Below are 24,847 nucleotides of genomic sequence, written 5' to 3'. Positions count from 1 at the left end.
TGCGCGACTGATCATATGTTCTTTTGATTATCGACTGGAAGTGTATTGGAGGAGCTAAAACCAACGCAACAAGTTAATAGAAATGCAAGTCATCACAATGTGAAGAATGCATACAAAGGGCAAACACCGTGGCTGCAAACGTCAGGACACCGTAGCCCCAGCGGGCTTTAGACCGCCGTATTGCTAGTTTACCGATGGGCCCGCGGTGGGGCTGTGGAGATTTTTGTAGTGGTGGTGATTACTTTTCCATATGTTTAGATGCCTCTGTGAGCTTTTCGACTGCATATGTGTTGGATACACACATATGCATGATACATGTGAAAAATACCCTCAACCAATTGCCGGTGTCTGGCCCATATGTGGCACTCCAGGAAATGGGTATATGGTGCAAAAAGGACTTAGCTGTATATCGCCACAAACAGGGTCATAATCCTCGGGGTGAAGATGCTGCTGTGAAGGAGGAACCTGAAGAAAGAGATCCACGTCAAACTGTGACTGAAAGAACAATAAAGGGGTGAGTACGCACCCCAAATCCTTCATTTCCGTGACTTGAAGTGGGTGTTCCCACCGCCATGGTCAACTTGTGGAAAAGCCAGCTCGTAATACGGAGGGTGGTGAAACCCCCTTGTACCACGCTACTGCAGCTGGTTTTCCCTGACAGCAACCCTGGCGATCTGCAGAATACTGGCGATGTTGGTGGTTCTGCTGCGGTCTTTGCATTAGCAATCCTGCCAACTCATAACATGGTGGTCAGACTGCTGAGCTCGCAGTGATTGGACCATGGCCGTGGATACGGCGGTTCATGGACTGCCAAACTCATAATAAGGCCCAAAGTCATTGTTGATTCCATAAAGGAACTTCCCTATTCTAAATAAAGCATCAGGAATGGTAAGGAGCAATTCTAAGCGTAAGGTATCAGTTTTAAAAGAGCCAAAATAAAGTTCATGGGGTAAAGCAGAAATGCTCAAGAGACGCGCTCAAGAACCAAACATAGAAGTATTAGCAGAGTTGGGGAAAGATCTTCCCTCAGGGAAGTCAGATCAGGATCTGATAAGTTATTATCAAAACACACAATTTAAAGACACGTTGCATTTTTTACGAAACATCTTTCCCCTGACTCCCCATCCTTGGAGGGAATCAGGTTTCACAGTCTTCGCGTAGCAGGTGGACTCCGTACGTTCCTATCGCCAAATTAATGCACACATAGCTGCACTGCCTTAAAGGTAGCAACAGTCCAGTTCGCCAGGTACAGAAGACTCTTTCCCATCCTAAAACACCAGGTAAATCATAACAGCTATCCAAGTAATTCTAACTTAACATTTCTGGAAGACTTAGAGAATGCCAACAGGCCTCGCCAAACACGACCCACCACCAGTTATCCTGCCTCCACTGCCGCCAGACCCCTACCACCACCTCGGCCTCCAACACCGCTGACGCCAGCACCGGCGACACCCTAAAATGCATCCTCCTTAACATACGCTCCGTACACAAACACGTCATGGAAATCTGGAACCTACTCGACTCTCTCTCGTCCGACATCGCCTTCTTCACAGAGACCTGGATCAACGCATCCTCCACCCCCGACATTAGCACCGCCATCCCAGATGGATACAAGATCCAGAGGAAAGACCGCCCCAACTACCCAGAAGGGGGCCTCGCCATCGCCCACAAGAGCACCCTCTGCCTCACCCCCTCCAGCGAAACCTTCCCCTCCGCCGAACACCTGCACTTCCAGATCCAGACCACTCCCAAAGCCACACTCTGAGGAACCCTCGTCTACAGACCCCCCGGCCCCCGAACACCCTTCATCACCACCATCACCCACTTCATCTCACCCAATGCCATCGCCTCAACAAACTACATACTCATTGGAGACCTAAACTTTCACCTCGACAACCCCAGCGACCCCAACTCCACTATCCTTCGTGACAACCTCGCCAGCATCTTACTTAAACAACTCGTCAACATACTGACCCACAGAGCAGGACACATCCTCGACCCCATCTTCGCGGCAGGAAACTGCGTCCAGTTCAGCCACACAACGCAGCCGCCATGGACCGACCACCCCTGCGTACACTTCGCCATCTACAAACCCAAGGCACCCAAACCAGCCCCACGTTCACCACGAAGGAACTGGAGCAAGGTTACCAACGAGCAACTTAACTCCACCTTCACCTGAGACAACCACACCTGGGCACCCGACGCAAACGACGCAGCCAGAGAACTCCACACCCGGATCTCCAACTGCGCAGAAGAGTTCGCCCCGCTATGCATTCCCGACAGACAATGCCCCAGGAAAGCCGCCTGGTTCACCACCGCTCACCAAGAAGCCAGATGCACCTGCAGATGCCTGGAAAAGAACTGGAGAAACACCAAGACAACGAAAAACCAAACCCCCTACAAGGACGCCATGACGGACTACCACAATCAGATCAGAGCCACCAAGAGGAACTTCATCCACAACAAAATCCTGGCCAACTCCAAGGAACTTTTCAGTGTCATCCAATAATTCACGAACCCACGCAGCGAAGCCACAGACATCACCCCATCCCAAGACCTCTGCGACAAGCTTGGAACCTATTTCCACCTCAAGATCAAAAACCTCTACGACAACTTCATTGACCATACAACAGGCGCCACAGACGGGCCCCGGCTCCCCAGAAACATCAGCCAGCCCACCATCTCCAACTGGACACCGATCACGGCCGAAGACACCGCCTCGACCATGAAAAGCATCCACTCAGGGCCCCCCACCGACCCCTGCCCCCCTCACATCTACCACAGAGCCGCAACTGCCATCGCACTCGAACTACAACGCACCATCAACACCACCTTCAAAACAAGCACCTCCCCAGATGACTGGAAGCGTGCAGAAGTCAGACCTCTGCTCAAGAAGCCCACAGCTGACCCCACCGACCTCAAGAACAATCGGCCCATCTCGCTCCTCCCCTTCGCTGCCAAAGGTGCAGAGAAAACTGTCAACAGGAAACTGACTCAATTCATTGAAGAGAGCGCCGTCCTCGACCTGTCCCAATTTGGATTCTGAAGCAACCACGGCACAGAGACCACTCTACTCCCCGCCACAGATGACAACCGCACCCTCCTGGACCAAGGCCACTCCACAGCCGTCATCCTACTTGACCTATCAGCGGCCTTCGACACCGTCTCCCACTGCACACTAGTCGCCAGACTACATGAGGCAGGCATACAAGGAACAGCCCTGGACTGGATCCGATCATTCCTCACCGGAAGAAGCCAAAGGATCAGACTCCCACCCTTCCTCTCCGACCCCACGAAAATCACCCGCGGAGTCCCACAGGATTCATCACTGAGCTCCACCCTCTTCAACATCTACATGGCCCCCCTCGCAGCCATCGTCCAACAACACAGCCTCAACATCGTATCCTAGGTCGACGACACCTAGCTCATCCTTTCCCTCACTAAAGACCCCACCACTGCCAAACTCAACTTCCAGAAAGGAATGCAAGACGTCGTAGTCTGGATGACCAACAGCTGCCTGAAGCTCAACGCCAAGAAGACAGAAGTCCTCATCCTCGGTACCACCCCTTCTGCATGGGACAGTACCTGGTGGCCGACCGCCCTCGGATGCCCACCTACCCCCTCAGACCACGCCAAGAACCTCGGCATCGTACTCGACTCATCACTCACCATGAACCGACAGGCCAACGCCATCACATCCAGCTGCTTTAACACCCTCCGCATCCTCCGCAAGACCTTCAAGAGGATCCCCCCTGAGTCAAGGAAGACAGTCACCCATGCACTCATCACCAGCAGACTGGACTATGGAAATGCACTCTACGCCGGTATCAACAAGTCCCTACTCTGCAAACTCCAGACAATACAGAACACCGCCGCCAAACTTGTCCTTGGCATCCCCCGACACGAACACATTAGCCAACACCTACAAAGTCTCCACTGGCTCCCTGTGGAGAAAAGAGTCACTTTCAAAATCCTCACTCACGCCTACAAATGCCTACACAACAACGGACCCAAATACTTCAATGTCAGAATCAACTTCCACGTACCCAAAAGAAACCTCCGATCTTCCAACCTCGCACTGGCCGAAACCCCGCACATCCACAGATCCAGAGCAGGGGGAAGATCCTTCTCTCACATTGCAGCCAAGACCTGGAATGAGCTACCGGCAGACATCAGACATGCCCCCTCCCTGAATACCTTCAGGAAGACCCTCAAGACCTGGCTCTTCGGCTAAACAGATCTGCGGACCCCCCGTCAGCACCTTGAGACCCTCACAGGTGAGTAGCGCGCTTACAATTCCCTGATTGATTGATTGATTGATTGATTGAACATTTCTAAAGCAAACAATGAGCTATTCTCCTAACAACGTAGTTTGTAAAGCACATACTACGAAAGGAGAGAAACTTGAAAGCAATTTGGAATATAACCTTATAGCCCTCTGCCAAGGGATATACCGGTTGACAAAGGCCCTGAACCCGAGTTATAGGTCTGGGACACATGGGAGGGACTATAATGAGGGAGAGGGCCTTTAACAACCAGTATAACCAAAGGCAGAGGGCTATAAGGTTATATTCCAAAATGCTCTCAAGTTTCTTTCCTTTCGTAGTAGGTGCTTTACAAACTACATTGTTAAGAGAAGAGCACATTGTTTGCTTTAGAAATGTTTTTTTTTTTTTTTTTTTTGAAACCGTTTATTGCAGTTTGAAAAAGTTACAGGTATGGGCCTACAACCACCCGGCCGGCCGCTAGAGTGACAAAAGCATATTACATACATACAGTAAGAGTCTCTTGGCGGTGCAGATTGGGGAAGCAGGAGACATCAATAGCGCAGGCCGCATAACTCCAAGCCTACAATACGGTTTCCTTTTATCAAAACAAAACAACACAAAAAAACCACACCCGCAAGGCAACCCGCAATCCAAAATGACGGCACGAGCTCCGTAAGTGGGGGATCCCAACCAGCAGCAAAACTCTGAAGAGGGGAATGGGAGTAGATCAGGGACTGGGGAACCGCGTGCCCACGGCTGAGGGGGGGGGGGTCAGCTAGGGAGACGGGGCTGGCGAGGCAGCCGGTAGCAGTGGCGGCTCACAAATACCCCCGCGGTAGGCGTTCCAGGGGCCCCAGATTTTCACCCATGCCCCAGGCTTACCCCTCGCCACATACACCACCTTTTCACGAAACATACACCAATCCATATGTTCTTTCCAGGCCAACACCGCCGGGGGCCTCTGGGATCCCCACAATTGAGCAATGTCACGCTTAGCTATCATGTATCCCAGAGTCACCCACCGCGTCTGCGGGACCGAGTAGTCATTTGGCTCCCACACATTCAGCAAGCATCTCCTCGCTTCCGGCAACAACGCGACACGCGTAACCACACGCAGGACCTCATGCACACCACGCCAGAATCGCTCCACCTTAGGGCACTCCCACAGTATATGCATAAAAGTTGCCAAAGCACCACAGCCACGCTTACACAACCCGTCACCAGCAAAGCCCATACGTAGAAGCCTTGGCCCCGTCACGTAAACCCGGTGAAGGATCTTAAGCTGGACGAAGCGAAGGCGAGCCGGGATGGCCACCTCCTTCGGAGAGGCCACCGCGGAAATCCAATCCTCGTCGTCCAGCTCCAGCCCGTCGGCAACCCAGGCCTCGCGGAGACTAGTCAGCAGGCACGATCTGTCGTTAATCAGCTTTTTATATATAAGGGAGATCGTGCTGTCTGGGACATAGCCATCCAGCACTCTGTCCTCCAGGGGGGAAGACTCCGGAATGGACGCGACATCCGGGAAGACGGAGCCCAGCGCGTGGCGGACTTGGAGGTACCGAAAGTACTCACTGCCTTGCAGCTGAAACTCCGTCTGCAGCGTCTCAAAAGTTTTGAATCCCCCCCTCGTCCAGAGATCTCCCACCGTGCTGATTCCGATCGTGTCCCACTTCTCGAAGCCCTTCGACGTCCACAGGGAGCCCAACCTCTCGGACGCATATAGCGGTGACGCCCGGGTCAAACGGTCCTTCCACCCCATAGCTGCATTAGCCGCGTGCCAGACACGCACCATGACACGCGTCGGTCCCGTCAGACGGGAGTCGGGCGCGCCAGAGTAGAGCGCTCGATTGTAATCGCCACCGGGCAGGAGCATCTTGTCCATTTCAAATGCCGGGTTCAAGGCGGGCCCGTAAAGGCCATGGTTAATTGCAGCTAGTTGGGAGGCCCAGTAATACCGTTTAATATCCGGGAGGGCGACCCCCCCATCGTACCACGGGAGCGTCAATTTAGCCAGAGCAATACGCGGCCTCCCGTCCCAGAACAGGCGCCGCTGGAGGCCCTCCACCTCACGGAAATAGCGTGCCGGAACCAAGTCCATAGTATTCTGGAGGGCGTACAGAAAGCGCGGCAAGGACATCATCTTAAACAAGGCCGCTCGGCCGAGCGGCGAAAGCGGCAGACGCCGCCAACGCACAACGTCCTCCTTCAAGCGCTGGAGGGGGGGTAGCAAATTCCGCTCGTAGCGGGCCTCCGGGTCCAGAGTAATATATATGCCCAGGTACCGAAACCCCTGGGAGGCAATCTGGATCGGACAGTCCCGTGGCAGGACCGGAGCCTCCCCGGAAAGCACATATACACAGGATTTCGCCCAGTTGATGACAAGGCCTGAGATGCGACCGAATGAGCGCAAAACATCAACCAGGACGATCAGTGATTTACGCGGGGAGGCGAGATACAGAAGGATATCGTCAGCGTAGAGGGACACGCGGTCCTCATGCTCGGGGGTCCAACGGAGACCACGGATGGAAGGGTGCCACCGCAGCCACTCCGCCAGGGGCTCCAGGGCCAGTGCAAACAGGAGAGGCGACAGGGGGCAACCCTGTCGCGTGCCCCGCCCCAGCGCGAATGGGGCCGAGACTCGCCCATTCACCACCACCTGCGCCAATGGGCCCGAATACAACAATTTGACCCAGCTAATGAAACCCGGCCCAAATCCAAACTTCGCCAGCATCGCCCAGATGTATGGCCACTCAAGCGTGTCAAACGCCATGGTGGCGTCCAAGGACGCCAAGATGGCCGGCTCCCGCACAAACGGGACACGCGCGAGCACCCCGTGCAAGCGTCGCAGATTAAGCGCCGTGTTGCGGTGTGGTATAAAGCCAGATTGGTCTTGGTGGACCAAATCGCCCACCACGCCGACCAACCGGTTGGCCAACACCTTGGCGAGGATCTTGGGCTCCGCGTTCAAGAGCGAGATCGGCCTATAGGATGTGACCCGCTCACGGGGTCCCCCCTCCTTGTGGATCACCACGATTGTGGCCAGACGCTGGTCCGGCGGGAGGGAACCCTGCGAGTGGGCCGCCAGGAACATCGCGCGCAGGTGGGGCGCTAGTACATCCGGGCGTAGCTTGTATAGCTCGATGGGGATACCATTGGGGCCCATGGCCTTGCCGGATGCAACCGAGCGAATAGCCAGGGCAATTTCGTCCGAGGTGGGAGGGGCGTCCAGCAAATCCCTGTCCTCCGCCGTGAGGGAGGGCAGCGCAATGTCCCGAAGCAGGGCACGGGAATCCTCCTCCGAGCAGGGGGAAACCGGGGAGTAGACCTCGCGGAAATAATCCGCAAAGCAGGAGACAATGGCTTCCGGCTCGGTGACACACGCACCATCCATACTCTCAATCAAAGGAACCACACGACTCGCTCTCTCTCTCTTATCCAACCACGCAATCAATTTGCCAGCCTTATCACCCACATCATACAATCGCCCCTGCTGCTCTCTACTGAGGCCCCTGGCCGCCTCCGTGACGAGGGCTCTATAGGCCGCCTGCTTGAGGTGTAGAACGTGCAGCTTGGCATCCGTTACCCCACTCCCCAGGTCACCCTCCAGTTCCGCAATCTCGGCCTCCACCCGGGTCACCTCCTCCCGCTCGCGCCGCCGGGCATGGGAGATACAGGAGAGGGCCTCCCCTCTGAGAACTACCTTAAAAGCCTCCCACAGGGAGATGGCCGAAGGGACAGACCCCACATTCTCGTCGAAATATCTCTGTAAGGATTTGATCAAGTCGGCACGAATGGTGGGGTCGCGCAAATACCATGCATTGATTGGAGCCACCCTGCCCTCCCCCCTCGGGAAGACATCAAAGTGTAACAGCAATGGGGAGTGATCTGAAATACCCCGCGCCAGATGGCACACCTCCCCCACCCTCCCAGCATGGGCCGCCGGGACAAGGATGTAATCAAGCCGCGAGAGGCTACCATGGGCACCCGAGTGGAAGGTGTATTGCAGCTGTGCGGGATGCTTTAGTCGCCAGCAATCCACCAGGCCCAGCGTGTCTAAAAGACCGGACAGCCACGCCTGTGCCCGGGGGAGGTCCCTAGGGGGATGACGATCCATGGACCCAGAAGCCACCGCATTAAAGTCCCCTCCAACCACCAGCAGGCCACCCGGAAGGTCCAGGAGGAGGTGTCCCAGGTCTGCAAATGTAGTAGCTTGTAACCCAGGCGGGACGTACACTGATATAAAAATAAACACTCTACCCTCCATTCTACCCACCAGGACAGTGTAGCGTCCCCTCTCATCATGGCGCACCTCATCAATCTCCAACGGGAGCGAGTTCTTGATCATGATACCCACCCCCCGCGAGCCCGAAGTGAAGCCCGAATGGGCCACCAAACGATAGCCCCGCCGATTCATAGCATGAAAGGAGTTACCTATAAGGTGTGTCTCCTGCAGGAAGACAACATCTGGTGAAATACGTTTCAAGTACTGCAGGACCACACCACGCTTAATCCTATCCCCCAGGCCGTTAACATTCCATGACAACACAGTCAAATCCCTACCCCCCATCGTACGTAGAAACAAGCAGTCGTCCCCCACAGAGCATCTCGAGAGCAACAATACAGTAGCAGGTTTGCCTTGTGGTGCAAACAAACAACACACCCCCCCCACCCCCCCATCCCAACAGAACTCCCCCTCCCTGCACCCCTGCATGAGCCCAGACAGCCCCCCCAAAGTGCAGTGTGCCTGTCGCCCCATAGATGAAAACTAACTAGTCCCCCAGAGGAGGAGGGAAGCCCCCAACAGACCCCGAACGACCTCCATAGGAGGGGAACATATACGATCAATAAATGGTAAAGGAATGTTGTCCAGAGCAAGGCCTATTCTTCACCCCTCAATTCTGATCCGGCGGGCCCTCCCCGCCAACCGCACCCCCCCCACCCCCCCGGCCCCGATCTCCAGGCAGAGCGTCCAACCAGTCCCCAGCCGCCTCGGGCCGGTCAAAGAAGTGCGTGCAGCCCTCCACCTCCACCCTCAGCTTAGCTGGAAAAAGCATTGAGTACTTAAGATTCAGGTCCCGTAGGCGACGTTTAACACCAAGAAAACTCAATCGCTGCTTTTGGACCGCCGGAGTAAAGTCTGGGTAGAAATGCACATCCATGTTATCAAGCTTGACCGGTCCCTGTTGCCTGGAGGTCTGCAGGATAGCGTCTCTGTCCCGAAAGTTAAAAATCCGGGCAATGAGAGGCCGCGGCGGGGCACCGGCCTTAGGTCTGCCCCCAGGGACCCGGTGAGCACGCTCCACCGCAAAAAGCTTACTCAGCCCCCGGGGCTGGAGATGGGTAAGGATCAATTCTTCCACAAAAAGATCTGCCGCCTCCGCCTCTCGTCCCTCCGGCACCCCCACAATACGGACATTGTTCCTCCGGGCCCGACCCTCGGAATCCTCCAGTCGCCGGTCCATCAGGGCGCTCGCCTGGTCAAGCCGGCGCACCTCCTTTTGGAGGGCCACCACATCCGTCGTGAGGCTCGTTGTGGTGTGGGCCAGGGAATCGACCCGGTCGTTCGTTTTGGACAAGTCAGCCCTCACAAGACTCACATCCACAAGGACCGAGTCTATTTTTTGCGCTAGGGTGTCGAAGCGCTGGTCCACCGAGGCCTTCATCTCGGCGATGGCACCCATGACGTCCCGGAGGGTCAGATCCACCGGTTGAGCAGATGCCTCCGTCGGGCCCGCCGGGGATGTGCGCGATGTCTCCGGAGATCCCTTCTGGAGAGTGTAGCGGTCCATACTGTTGGATTGGTGTGCCGGGCCACGGCGGGTCGTCTTCACCTTCGCCCGGTCGCCATCTTGTTTGGTGGACATGTTTGCTCTCCCACCGTCGTGCCAATCTCCTCGAACGGGCCGATAAACCAGTTCACGGGTTCCGGGGGGGGGAGGGCGACCACCGATCCGCAGGACGACCCACAGCCGGCGGGTCAGCCGGGCATTTGGACAGGGCCACACCACCGCACTCCGCTCCGCAACCCTACCTCGCTTGAGGGCAAGGAGGGCGCAAAAGCGAAAGTGAAAGCGCGGGGTACGCAGGTCGCCCAGCCCTGCCCGCCGCTGTTGTTCACTTTGTCCCCGGATCGCCCCACTACTCAAGTCCGGGGGGCCGGCGCGGAGAAGGCCGCAACCTTCGATCGGTGCTCCCACCTATGTCCGGGGTCCGATTTGAGCCCGAAAAACGGGTGGCGCCTCAGCTCGGGTTCACCGACACAGTCCCCTCAACAAGTATAGGATATCGCCAGGATTAATTCAGGAGGTCGCGGAGGTCCTCGGGAGCCTCGCACCTACGCGGCCATCTTGGTTGCGCGCTAGGCTCCTCCCCCTGCTTTAGAAATGTTAAGTTAGAAATCAATTGGATAACTGTTATGATTTACCTGGTGTGTTAGGAACATTCCACTCACTAAGGGTAGGATGATCTAAATTAAAAAGGGAGAAAAAGAAAGACAAACATTGGAATGTTGGACCTCTGGGCTTATACCAGCCATTATAAGCCCCTGCTACTCCACTGTGTTCATTGGAGCTCTCAACATTCCAATGTTCTAATTAAGATTAGAGTTACAATGGAAAACCTTTGGATAGCTGAGGCCTACCCATAGTTAGGCCAATGTTAGAATGGCATTTGAATCATGTGCATACAGCATAACCTAATGATTACGCAATGAATATATTAAATGTGATTTCTTAATGCGGCTATGTCTCCACCTGTTTACACACAAATTTAGTATTTGAATATACCAATTAAAATATGATTAGTAATGATTATGGAGCACTAACTTTCTGCTGCTACAGTAGTATAATGACAATTTTCCACATAGTCTGCATATATCTTCATCATTTCAAAGAATCTCTGGAAGAGGAGGGTTAATACAGATGCACAAGTTGACCGATTGACAAGGCCTGTGCCAGCAATAGGATGTTCTTCAGTGCTTCACTTTGTGTAACTGCATCGTGCCCACCCACCTTCAAATTCGTCTATGTTCCTGTAGGACAGTAAATGTAGATAGGGAGCACAGATGGATTCTGCCAAACCTGCAAGTGACTATTGTATGTATACTCAATTTTCTTCCCTTCGCTCCCTAGGAGGTACTGTGGACTGCGGAAAGGCCGCATGAGCAACTGGGCTGCTAGTTGAGAACTCCTGAGTACATCACATAATACTCAAAGAACAGGAATTATTTAACAACATAAACTTGGATATCACTGATGGTTGTAGACACAAATCCACCAAGAAAGACTGCTGGTCTGAAGTGAGTACCAAGTCTAACTGGAGAAATGGGGGTAGCCAGCAGTTACAAGACCCACAACATTGTTGGGGGTTTCATCATTGCAGGCAGACCTCGTCACAGGTCCTGAACAGAGAAAGGAGTTTGCTTTCCTGGACAGGTTCACATAGTTCACTCACTCCCCAGTCTGAGAAATTGGTCTGAATGTGAAGGCACAGTGGTAGTAAGAAATTAACCTTGACAAAACAGCTGGTTGATAATTTTTTATTTTTGCACATTCAAACATGTCAAATTGCCAAATGGCTAATAAATTGTAAACTATCGAACATGGCCCTGTTTTGTAGGTAGATGCAGGTAAATCAAGAATCCAGCGCCTGCTTCCCCTGGTTTAGGTGAGCTATTTTTTTGTGTATGGGACAAAAGTTTTCCTAGCACTTGTATCTTATTTGGAATTGGTTCCTTTAAAGATAGGTATGAAGAGAGGCATACCAGACTCCTCAAAAAATTAATTTGCATTCTCGTTATGTAATACCTTGTGTAAATCTGTTCTTGCTTTTATGTTAGCTCGGTGTAAAATGTTAATTTAGGAAATCATTTTTGATGATGTCTTGCTTTGACTGGTAGTGGGATTATTTTTGGATCAACAAACTAATAACAGGGGTCTGCTTTTTCAGGTAATTAATTACTAAGCTTTTTCACCATCACAGGTGTATAAACTCCACATCACATGACCATTCTTGGCTCTTTAGACTTCTAATGAGTACGTACTTTCACTTAAACCTTGAGGCCCTATATTCTTAGTTAACTCTTCACAGACCTTATCTCCTTTCTCACTTTGATCCTAGAATTATTATCTTAGGGGGCGTACAGATTCCCCAAGTGAATCTACCATAATTAAAATACTGTCATTTTTTATGCTCACTGTTCATTTTTTCCTATGTTTTTGTATTTCATTTCTATTTTCCTATATTTTTCCTACTTTTTAGGTCTCGCCTGAGAAAGCACATGCTTTGTTGCTTGTGAGACATTTTGTTAGCTTGCAAGGGGCTTCGAGCCTGCCCATGGTTCTCCATTGGTTCGCTTCATTGTCACTCATCTCCTTGCTTCTCTTTGGACAGTACTCGCCAGCTTCACTTCCTCCCCTGGAGCTTGATCCAAGTACAGATTCCTTGTTCCACTGTGTATCCTTCCACTGCTTTCACTTTCAGAGGTACTTCTTTTTGGTTGATTGCTTGCCCCGTCATCGCTGCTTGCAGTCATCATTGCTTGCCGTCGTCGTTTGCTTGCCTCACCCCCTCCTGCAATGTTGCTTCTCCTGTTGCTACCAACCCTCCTGTGTTGTTTCTCCCGTGTTCCTAGCCACTTTCTGCTATCCCTCGTGTCGCTTGCCCCCTCCTTACCTCCTCCCACTGTCCGTGTTGGCACACCACCACCTGCAATAACAAAAAAGGGCTATGACATGACCAGCACTGGCTGCGTCACAGCACACTTTTTTCCCTAACTTTATATTTTTGTTTTTTTAATGTATTTATGCTGTGGCTCATTGCTGTGTTGTTGCCTGCCCACTCCCACCCTGTTCTACATTGTTGCTTGCCCACAGCTAGCCCTCCCACCCCGTCCCGCATTGCTTGCCCCTCCAATCCCACTAGAAAAAAAAGGAAGTGGCAAATTACAAGGCTGCTGACCAAGTAGTACATAATCTCTGATATTTACCTAGCGGCTGGTAAAATAGTACATAATCTCCGCTGTTTAACTGGCCATGGGTTAAATAGTAGAGATGATGTACAATTTGACTGGCGGCAGGATAAATAGTATGAAGCAGGTATTTATTTAGCCAGCAATGAAGAAGAAAGGGACACTAGGCAATGGTAGGGTGGTGGCATTCTAGTAATGGGGATGCAACATGTATGAAAGATTCGAAAGTTAGTGTATAGACATATGTACAATGATTGGTACAAATGTAAATGCATGGATTAAGATAAGCTATTTATAGATGAAAAACAGTCAAATCAATTTTGAATAAAAACATTTATGCTATTTTATTATCCAATTAAGAAATGTAAGAATCAAACTTCTGTTTTAGGAGCTTTAGGATATGGAACACATATATTTTTGCACTGCAGTCTATACGTTTCTGGCTGTCTGCAAAGAATAATGAGTATGGTTTTAAAGCATGTTATATGAATGTTTTATTCACTCAGGCAAACACATTGTGTTTTTTAATGCTTGTGATCCTCCTTTCAATGACTTTTGAGGGCTGTGCTCTTTTTCGGCTCCTTATGGAAGGCCTTGTGCTAGCTTTATGCTTCTTTGACAAGCAAAAGGGAATGCAGTCAGATAGGTTGTATCTGGGCCACACAGGTAGGCATACTACAGTAGATAATTTGTGCGTGGGGCACAGTGTTTTGGGACACTTACAGTAGGTAAAATGACTAAGATACAGTAATGGGACGTCTGTGGAATGGGGAAGTGGAAGCAGGAGACAGGTAAGTAATGCAACTGAGTAGTTCACTTAGCTGCCTGCAGAATAAGAACACGTTTGTCATACGATTCACCTAGTAGAGTGGGTTTCAGGCATATATGCTTATTGGTCCATGAGTGGCCAATCAGACACACTGACATTTTAGTCACCTGCACAAAGTATCTTCTTAATTTTTTTAATGCTCAGCAGTGTTTTAAGGTGCCAGGGTTATGTCTCTACTGGGCCCTCATTTTTGTCCTTGACAGTGCTGTCTCAGTTAAAGAAATCTGGAAGGCAAAAAAAAATCTGAGTAGTAGGCTTGGACCTGTACTTGACTAAAGAGTCTGGGGAAGGAAACAGTAGGACGGGTAGAAGGAAGATGATGACCAGTCGGAGAATAAGTGCCAGAAGGTGGACCACCAGAAGAACTTGGATGACCAGAGCCAAGTGGACCAGGAGAAGAAGAACCAGGTTTAGGGAGACATAATCCACGAGGACCCGGGTTAACAAAGCCAGAGGGGACCGGGAACAAATAGATGAGGAGGAACAGGACAAGGAAAAACAGGACTGGGGGGGGTGCAGGAAACAGGGTGAGAAGGATCAGGAGGGCCAGGGAGATGTGGAACAGGGCAACCTGGGCCCAGTGAACAAGGGACTGAAAGAAGATCAAGACCAGGGGTAGGAGGAAGAGAAGGTCCTAAAAACCAGGAGGGCTAGGAGGTCTTGAATTATACTGACCAGGACCAGAGAGATGAGGACAACCAGGGCCAGGAGTAGCAGGCCCAGGTAGACAGACTACAGAGGACCAGCACCTGGAGACCAATGGAAAGAAGCAAAAGACAAAGAAGGGCCAAAATCACAGAGACCAAATCAAAGAGGACCAAGAGGTCAGAGGAAAATGGACCAGGATCGAGAAGACCACAACTAGAAAAGACAAGGGCTAGCAGGACCAGGAGACTCTAAATCAGAATGACCAGGATGGATGTAAAGGACCAAAAAAGTTCAGGTCCAGATGGACTAGGATCCGAAAGTCGGAGGGTCACACTCACAGTATCCCAAACCAGGGTGACAAGGACTACATGAACCAGGGTAACACAAAACATTTGAACTAGGAGGACCAGTGCCACAGGGATGAGGAAGACCAGGAGGACCATTACTAGTAGGTCCATGATAGAGGGGACCACAGTCAGGTGGACAAGTATAAGGTAGAAGAGATAACCCTGGAGGACTAGTAGGACTAGGATAGGGCAGGAAGACCGGGGGACTCGGGAAACAAAAGGCCAATGGGACCAGCACCAGAAGACCCGATAAATTTGGACCAGACAAAGAAGTACCAGAACTAAGATCAGAACTTCATAGACCAGTGGGACCGGGACCAGAAGGATTAGGAACAGGCAAACTGGGGGACCAGATACACCAGGGGAGCAGAACCAAAAGGATTGATGGACGAGAATTAGGATGAGGTGGATAAAAAAAGTCAAAATTCTAAAACAGGAGACCCAGGATTGATCCAAAGGACTAAGGGTAGAAGTATATGAGCATGATGATCAGACAGACCAGACCAAAAAGTTCAGGGCCAGGAAGTTCTTAGACTAGCATGAACTGATGGTCAAGGAGCATCAGAACTAGGAAAGGCTAAGATGATCTGTGACAGGACAAGTTATTGCAGAACCATGCAGGCAAGGAGCAGGAGGACGAGGGTTGGGAGGATCAAGAACAGACTGAAGAGGACTAGGAAGATCAGGACCTGGAGGGAAATGTCCAGTATGTCCAGGTTACCAGGAAATGCAGGACTGAGACTAGTAAGACTATGAGAGGACAGTACCAAGAACACCCAGAAGACCAGTGCAAGAGGACAAGGTAACTAAAAGGATCATGACCAAGAGGACAGGAAACAGGGCTAAGAGGCTCATGAAGATCAGAACCTAGGGGACAAGGGCTTGGGTTAACATGTGGGCAGAGCAATCATTACAAGTAGTAGGATCAGGGTAAGAAGAATCAGATGTAGGAAAGTCAACCAGACTCTGGAAGACCAAGTGGACTGGACATAGTGACTAGGAGGACAAGACTAAAATGACCAGGCTTAGGATGATTTGAACAAAGAGAACCTGGATCAAGAGGACCTGGATTAATGGCTGCAGTACCAACAGGACTACATTGACAAGGAACATATTCAGGAGAACCAGGACAACCCAAACCTGGAGGACAAAGACTAAGAGTATCAGAACACGAAAAGGAAGATGGACCAGGACCTACGGCACCAGGGCTAGGAGGTTGATGGTGAGGAGGACCAGGACAAGGTGACCAGGACCAAGAAGACCAGACAGAAACAGAGCTAGAAGGGCCACGACTGAGGGAAATAAGAAGGGCTGTGAAGGTCAAAAGGTAAAGTGTATGATGACAAGCACAATTGAACAAGAAGAACCAGGGCCAAGGAGACCAAACCTAGGATGGCAGGTGGGTCAGGTCCAGGCAAACTAGTCCCAAACTAGACCCAAACTATAAGGAACCGGACCAAGGGGAACAGTGACAATGCGCACAGAAACTTGCATAGTGGTAGTAGGTAAACGTGATATACGAAAAGCACTAGGATGTGTTGTTGATCCAGTTTTGAAGTAGTTATAGAATACTTAATAGGTATTGAACTACACCATATAGTAGCAGTTGACCACTGGGTGAAGACAACTGGGTGAAGAGGGCTACCCCAGTCCCTTCTATGTATGTATATATGGATGCATGTTTTTTTCTATATGGATTACCTCAGAAGGCTGGTAATACAGCTAAAGTTGTCTGTAGGACAGACCTAATGAAAGTGCATGGCAGTAATAAAGATGCTGTATTCATGTCTATCTCTCTCTGAAAACCTCTCAGCTAACTTTGATGGCACAAGTAACCTCATGTCTAATATACGTGATTAGCTCTAACGCCTGCTCAGGTCTGGTCTTATCTAAGATAAACCTAACAATAAATAAATCATGACTTGTTAAATCCCAAGGTGTACAGAGCCTTGAACTGCAATCAACTGTGGCTCTATTAATTCTAATACAAAGCATTGATTTCAGGCCTGCAATCTTCACCTCCTCCAGAACCACTGGCACTCATCAGTCCTAATGTGCAGCGCCAAAAAAGAGTTACTGCTGGAAATAGAAATATTAAGTGCAGGTTCTTATACATTGTTTACTCACAAGAAGTGCCAGTACTCTCTATTTCAAATGGTGGAAGTGCAGGTACTCTGCACATCTAGAGGCTTTAGGAATAGGTTGAAAAGAAGGCCACCTGACATACTAATGCCCAATGGGTACACCGTCCCTATATGCCATGCGATCAATTGAATGTCAAAAATATTGCATATACTTCACATCATACACCACTAGTTATGTCTAAGCAAGTAGATGTGGAGTTAAGAATAGTAAATGTATGCATTACAGTAGAAGGCATTGCAGAGGATGCAATATTTGTGTAGCTCAAAAATGTCAGCCATAGGACTTTGATTTTGGTTAGCAAGAGCCGGCAAACCCTCTATACTGAATACCTCTTAAATGCTAGCTCTTGTAATTGACACATGCACATGTGAGGGAAGATTACTGAATCTTGTGGGTATGTGCACAGGCTCCAGCCATGGCATTGGTTACATTTTTTTTTTATATAGTTTTATATAGCACAAACTTGACCCGAATCGGGTATCAGAGCGCTTTACATAGCACCAGTTGCATTACATGAGGACACATTCATTTTTGTTAGGCACGGGGAGATTAAGTGATTTGCCCAGAATCACACGATGTTCAGCGTCATTGCCGAGACTCAAACCCGGTTCCCCAGATTCGAGGTCGACCACCCTAGCCGTTAGGCTAACTCCTCTCCCAATTTGTAGTAAAATACGTGCCTCGGCCCTCTTCAGGAGGTCACCGCAAAATGCACCACCCAGAGCCTTTGCCAACGCTGCCAATGACTTACCAACACAACCCCAACCATCGCACTCATACTAGTGTGACAATTCAGACTATTCTTTGCCCACAAAGCTATAAGAATGGCTTGGGCGACGGTTATTAGTCATTTTTAGGTCTCACTGAACCAGCACATGCGCTGCTCTGCGAGAAATTTAGTGAGTGGCTTTTGAAATTGCTACAACAGGCTTTTCCTGGCCTCAAGCTTGCGTTCACGCGAGCGTGCACGCGCGCAGCCGCCATGTGGGTTTCTGTCAAGGCTCATTAAGCCTTGTGTGCCTCTCTCCACCTTGCGCTTCAATTCCCTCCCCCTGCCCCACCACAGATCATGTCATTCTGCTGGCCTCCACTCCCCCCCACCCCCCCCCGCCTCTCTACAGCATGCCGCTCTCTCCTTTTCCCTGTTAAACTTTTTGCTTCTTTATTCTTCTTTCTAAATTTATTTCTGTTTTTTCTTTCATACACTTTCTCTGATACAGCTTTTCCTTCTCTCTAATGACTCACGTTCTTTCTCTTCCACAAATGGATAAACCAGTCAAATAGATACTGTTTTTCAAATTCATAAACATGATATTCATATCCGGTTCCATTAAACAACGCGGGGGAAATTCTAATTTCATATTTTTTGAGATGTAAGCTTAAGAGCAAACGTGTTTAACTCATGTGCAGGAAAATTATACAGTTTCATCGATTTTCACTCCAAATAAATTTCCAGTTTTTTGCTACTTACTCGAGTCCGTACTCCTTCCCTCTACTCTCACCCATTTGTAGCAGCGTCGAAAGGCACTTTAGGAGCTGGAAGCTTCGCCAGGGGCTTGCAGCCAGAACATGATTCCCAGTGCCTTCCAACACCACGCTGCATTCCCAGCAGTGACACTGACCTTGTCCCAAAACGCTCAAGACATTTCCATCTCTCTGTTCACTGAGTCGACATGCTGCGCATTGTGTTTAATGAGGCACAGCATTTAATGCACTGGCGACGGCTTGAGAGCCACCGAGCTCAACAAACTCACTTTTTTTTTGTATTCAATATTTACAGTATATATAATTTAAGTGTGTGCTGTGTGCACCTTTATTAAACACTGTAGGTAAAATAATTGCACATTTTCATAAAAGAGAGACAAGTGATTTGATAGAAACTTGCCTCTACGCCCCTCACTTTATGATTTCCTAAAGTGACAGCTGAGACATTAATCATCTTTCAAATCCTTAAATCTGACAGAATAGTCACATCTGAGAAGGGGGCAGGCTTCTGTCCCGGGCCTTTGATAGCTTCAGATTACTGTTCAGAGGCTCGGAATATGCTTCATGCTACGACTCTTATTTCCATAGGGAATGCCACGGTATCAACATTAAGCGATGCTGTTTAAAGATAGGCTTGTCACTTTAATTGATCTTGAGTCACTACTTCCACTGTCAGAGCTGTCTGTCTACTTACCCATAATCTTCGAAACTTTGATTGACTCTATGAATCAGGGGGCTGGCCTCGCTTTGCCTTTCCGAAGTCGTACTGGGAAATTGGAAGGGCCACTTTCAGTGGCGCTAATCTTCATGGGAGATCGAAGCCTCAGGCCAAGGGGCTTGGTTTCTTGAGAGCTAAACTGTGACCGTCCACCAGGATGCTGGTCCTGCACAATACTTTCTTTAGTGAAGACTATGTTGTATTGATTTATCCACTTATTCGCCTCACACCTGACTGTTGGTGCTGCATGGTGCCCTTAGACGATTTCAAACTACCTGTCTCTTAAGGTTCCCTTTTATCCTCTGAGTACGCTTTTGACTAATGGTGCCTTATGCAAGTGTTGCTTTACTCTGTCGTCATACACATCTTGTGTGCTTGTACGCTGGTTATTTGTAAACGGCCATTGGGTTCAAAGGACTTCAGCACCCCCCCCTCCCGTCATGTGGCAGCCCGGGCTGCGTCAGCTTCCCGGGCACACACACAGCCGCACCGAGTACTTCACAGGTCTTTAAGACCATTTGCCTGTTAATGATTCTTTATGTGTTTTTCACGCCTTCCAAGAGCACCTCCATCCCCATTCGGCCTATTGCTGGGAGAATTAGCCCCCCGACATTTTTTCTTAGCTGCATTCTTCCCTTGGATCATGGTACTAATGACAGCGCAGTCGCTTGGCTTTCACTTTTGCAGTCACTTTTTTTGTTTGTTTTTGTTTCTAAGTTTTAAGCTGCATTCCTAGTGGGCTATTTCAAGTTGCATATAACAGCGCCACTTACAGGCCGCATGTCTCTGGTCGCTCCTAGCTGATTCACTCACTCAAGGGCAACTTTCAGGAAACAACAGTGAATATAGTTGGAAAAAAAGTGTCAGTTTTCAAGACTGTAATACACCTTTCGAGTCAACATTCCTTTAGAATACACCTGCCAAGGACTCCTTTCACAAGCTGGAAAGAGAAACTGACGGACAAAATCTACAACGAGATGGAAGCTCAAATTCCTTCTCCAGCTGGTAGCAAGGACTTTAAGTTCTCTATTTTTATTTATTTGCGATGCAGCCTCTTGGTTTTTGTCGACATTTTCAGATGGATTTACACAGCGCAATTAAAATACTAGGAAATCTAGTTGTTTTGTATCTGTAACCACCTCTTTGTGCGCGCGCTTTGTATGCGCTCATATATGACAATTGTTAACACGTAGTTGAAAATAGCACCATTAGGACACACTCATTGTTTGCTGGCTAAGCCTTCTTTCCTCATCTAACTCCTTACAAAACAAGCATTTGCAATGCAATAGGTCTCACATTTACGCAAGTTTGACCTATTGACATTGCAAATAACAATGTCTTTTATTTTTGTTTTTAAAACATAAACAAACAAGCATTGGCATAGCCAAAAGGTCTCGCCTTTGGGACCTTATAAGTGTTTAGTTAACCAGCACAATATCATTGGTGCAACAACATCAACTGTTGCACAGCTAAACACTTGTAAGGTCCCAAAGGCGAGACCTATTGGCTATGCCAATGCTTGCTTTTATTTATATTGAATCAGTAAAGAAAGGTTTGTGTTCTCATCTCTAAATTAGACAGAAAGCACTGCCATGCGGCAGACTGTCATCAGTGCCGGAGTTGACAATTAAGTACCGGTGTCGAACACTGAAAACGACAAGCTCAAATTAAGCACTGCAGAAGTGTTCTGGATCTGGAGGGTACCTGATGATGTAGGAATGAGTACATGTGAGCGAGGGCATAGGCATCCCCACCAGAATTAAAGGCTATGCTTGGAATTACCTTCTAAGAAGTATGAGGCTTCTGTCTATGGCTGTGAACCTTTATCAAGAGCCTTTCCTACCCATTTGGCAGTAAATTCTGATCTTGCATGGTGCCTATAACACCACAACCACAGCTGGTTGCACTACAGCCTGTGTAACAGTGACGCCTTTACACCCCAGTACAGAGATCTGGGTTCAAACTGGAACGGCATGGTGAGCAAAAAAACGATGGATTTAGGCCCAGATCTCTGTACTGGGGTGAATGTATGACGTTGTTCTGCATTCTGGCCATCAACTGTTGTTTTTGCATTTGTCACCCCGAGTGGGAAGGGTATGCCCAGACGTGGGTCCCGTGCTCTCCATGCCACTGGAATCAAGCTATCTTGGCTGAAGAGGGGTGAAACCCCAAAACCGGTCCTAGGATGCTTGTTTCCAGTCCAGGGAGGACCTGGCTTGGCAGTTCGGGCTGGACTGTTCCCATGAGGCACAGGGTCAAGACTGATTTGCATATGGCTGGGTTTAAAAACTGGAACGGCATGGTGAGCAAAAAAACGATGGATTTAGGCCCAGATCTCTGTACTGGGGTGAATGTATGACATTGTTCTGCATTCTCTCCATCAACTGTTGTGTTTTCACATTGTATAAACAAGCATTGGCAAGTTGTATATTGAAATTAAGTTTGCAAGCCTAGGTAACACGGGAAAGAGGTGGCACCTGGTTAACAGATGCTTATTTCCCACACGCATGATATCTTGCAATGCTTCTATACATGTTCTGACTGTTCTGTATTTGTATCTGTGAAACAATATAGTGTTATCGCATGTCCAGCATCTTTTCTTTGTGTTACGGAAGCTTGTCCTGCTGCTGTCCATTTTGTATATTTATAGTACCACAATGAAGTTTGGTGAACATCTTTGCACTACACAAAACGCTTAGAGGTAGAGAGTGTAGGGTGCACGTCACAGGGGGGAACAGGACAGTGTGCAATTAAAATGAAGGGACTGATGTATAGTTTGTACAAGAGGGTACTCTATCACAATGGCGATGCAGCTCCCTGACTTGCAAACTGAAGGTCCGCCCTCCTTATTTAGAGTCAGGTGGACCTTCACTATGTGGACGGGAGAGACTACTCTGTCCTGCCACAGACATACACCTCCAATGGCCCAACAGAGTAAGGGCCATCATAGGTGTGGTCATTTGCCCGCCCGCCCTATTTAGAGGTGGAGAAATGGCCGTCACCGATAGGTAAAACCTGGCAGTAAGGGTCCGTGAAAACTGTAAAATGGCCCCCACACCATGGGAGAAAACTACCATCAGAAGGAGGTCATTGATTTTTTTATTTTCCAAAACAAAATCCTGCTTTGGGTTTTTGTTTTCTTAATTTAAAAAAAAAAACACATTGAATGTTTGTTGTGCAGCTCCATTCTGAAGGAGTTATCCATCAAATTTTCAATGGATTTAATGCAAGAGGTGTCTGCTGGGCCTGCAGACCTCTCAAAATTGGGCGAGCGGGTACTCCCTCAGGGCGACGGGGTACTTTGCTCCTTTGCCCTGACGGAGTACATACCTTTCTGCCAAACTCTAAATCAGGCCCTTAGGTTGTAAGAGGGAAAAGGATGCACGTTAAAGCAAAAGGGGATCAGGGGCTGCACGAAGTGAGCACAGCAGAATGCGCAATCTGGAGCATGCATAGAGAGATAACTTGTTCTACAATAGCACAGTAATGCAAAACTCCCATGCACGAAGAGAAAGAGTTCAACCCAGGCAACAGTACTGCAGACCTCTGACATGCACACACTGAACAGGTACCAACCACAAGGGCATCAGCAGTTTAGAGTCATTCACATACAGAACAAGGTACCATAATGGCATCAGCAGTTCAACCTTCTCTTTCTCTCTCCCACACCCATGCACAGAACAGGCACAGCAATGGGTGAGGAGTAGGCAGGGCCATTTCCCACAGATTAGTTGGCAGTCTGGTTTAGCAACATTAGTACCGGTCTGAGGTCATAATATCAGAGCAGGAGGGAGATTATCTAGGAGTGAGCCTCAGATATCAGTCCCGGTCCTGCTCATGGAAGGGATTCTGCAGAGGCAACACAGAGAGGCAACTGGGAGTGGGAAGGGAGCTGAGATGCTGAGGAGCAGTAGCAAGGAATTTTATATAGACTGCAGAAGGTGAAGCTCTCATGAGGCAGACACCAGGCAGGCATCTCTGAGAGGCACTCATGGGACCACAGCTTCTTCTGGGCGTAAGACAGTCAGCCTGAGCTTGCCTTGGGAAGAACCTACTTGCAAACTATGTCCCCATTCAAAGAGACCACCAGGGTCTCCCCTTGAGGCAAACCAGGCACAGTGTGTCTGCTTCAGGCCTTACACTCAATAAATAACTAGCAAGTATCCCCCCAGCCAATCCCATGGCTTCTCCACAATGAATGCTATGTCAGGACACTTTTCCGCCACTAGCAGAAAATATTTCTGTGTTTAGTGGCTCTGGGCATTTGGATGTCATAAGCTCTCCCCCACCTCTCCAAAACAGCTGCTTCCTTCCCAGCTGCAGACATAGAAACACACTCCTTCCTAATCACAGCTTTAGCAGCCTCCCAGATAGTTTCAGTGTGATATAAATAGAAAAATAATCTGTCAGCAAATGACTGCCTGCATCATGCAAAAGCACATCATTCATCAGGGCGTTGCCCATCCTCCAATACCTACACAGTATGATGGATTGTGGCAATAATCAGAAGCAGTGGGGTAAATGAGCGCAATTGTTTGGGGAAATTATGCCAATAGACATGTCTTTGATGGAACCACCAACAAACAATTAAAAAGCAATGAAAAAATAAGCATAATCAAGCTCCGAAGGGTGAAGCTTCTACCAGATATCCATAAGAACCAAATTAGCCAATCCCCAACAGGAGCACTTAGAATACTATACAGGGGTTCTCAAATTTGAGGACAGTTTATTAAGGGTGAAAAACAGGATTTTTTTGGTATTCGTATCATTTTTTAGATAGGGTAATATGGTAATTTACAAAGTTTGTCGTCGTGACAATATCGCCTCACAACAATTTGTAAGGAAACCACGGGGTTGCAGCAAAACCACAAAAGCATGGCCAGATTTAAATGAACGTTTTCTTGAAATAGTAACACTGTGTGGGTTGTCACAAACACTTGACTCATGGAGAAGAAGTGCAACATGACAAGAATACATTTTAGATTTTCTTTGTCACAGTGCAAACCAGTCATTATGGGTACCCATAATTTTGGGATGCTACATTACCACAGTATTTAGAGTTGTTCACCAAAAATACCCTGATAAATGGGGACTCACTGTGGCAAATCAATGTTTAGAGGGACAGTGGAATGTGGTAATCCACCACATTTTATAATTCACAATTTGGCCAGAAACTCAGTTTTGCTTACAGCCGTTTTAGGAATATCACAACCTAATGAGACTGTAAATATTCAAAAATTAAATTTCCAACATCTTAAATACTGCAGATAGGACACAATGTACACAGTCCGGTTTGATGATATTACTGACAGTAGAATAACAGGAAAATTAATTATTATGCCCTATACATGGAATTTTAGGGGGATGGAACTTGTGCCAGGAAAGGCAGGAGCTAGGTATTATAGACAGGATTTTCTATACTACATCTAGCCAGAACTG

General features: G+C 48.9%; 1 protein-coding gene across 1 annotated transcript in view; it reads right to left on the bottom strand.

Annotated features, from left to right (window-relative positions):
* The window catches only part of TMEM255B (transmembrane protein 255B), a 670,912-nt gene that overhangs the window by 532,966 nt on the left and 113,099 nt on the right, over nt 1-24,847 (bottom strand). The gene's annotated exons all lie outside the window — the stretch shown is intronic.

The sequence above is a fragment of the Triturus cristatus genome, chromosome 8 (assembly GCF_964204655.1).
Source record: "Triturus cristatus chromosome 8, aTriCri1.1, whole genome shotgun sequence".
NCBI lineage: Eukaryota > Metazoa > Chordata > Amphibia > Caudata > Salamandridae > Triturus > Triturus cristatus.
The sequence above is the reverse complement of the archived record's forward strand: the minus strand, read 5'-3'. Positions and strand labels throughout refer to the sequence as shown.